Below are 530 nucleotides of genomic sequence, written 5' to 3' on the forward strand. Positions count from 1 at the left end.
CCTTCCCATCTGAAGTTACTGATAAACTGAGGAAGGATATCTCTACAATTGTTCAGGATGACAATGATACTCTCTTTGAATACTGGGAGCGCTTCAATAATCTTCTGGAAGCATGCCCCCACCACATGATTGACAAGATCGTGCTACTCAGCTATGTCACACAAGGTATGAGACCCCAAAATAAGACCACATTGGAAAGTGCCAGTAATGGGTCTATGAAGAAGTACAAGATCACTGATGAAGCTTGGCAATTGATCAGTGATTTAGCTGAATCTACTCGGAACCACAGACAGAAGCAAGGCCGTTCAAGGGCTGTTGCAGAAGTATCTTCTGGCATAGAGACTGCTGCTCTAAATCGAAGCATCTGTGAAATGACCAACCTGCTGAAGCAAATGCAGTTAAATCAACAAGCTCAGCAAACTCAACCGCAGCAAAACCAACAATTAGTTCCACAAAGAATTTGCGGAATTTGTGCTGATTACAGCCATTACACTGATGAATGCCCTCAGCTCCAACAAGAAGACAACATG

The 530-nt window shown here is 43.2% G+C and overlaps 1 non-coding gene across 1 annotated transcript; it reads right to left on the reverse strand.

The window, feature by feature from the left end:
* Positions 1-23: 23 nt before the first annotated feature.
* On the reverse strand, positions 24-131 carry LOC127740925 (small nucleolar RNA R71). Its single transcript, XR_008001781.1, has one exon. It is a non-coding gene; the product is annotated as a small nucleolar RNA R71 (small nucleolar RNA).
* Between the last annotated feature and the right edge of the window lie 399 nt (positions 132-530).

The sequence above is a fragment of the Arachis duranensis genome, chromosome 7 (genome assembly GCF_000817695.3).
Source record: "Arachis duranensis cultivar V14167 chromosome 7, aradu.V14167.gnm2.J7QH, whole genome shotgun sequence".
Lineage (NCBI taxonomy): Eukaryota > Viridiplantae > Streptophyta > Magnoliopsida > Fabales > Fabaceae > Arachis > Arachis duranensis.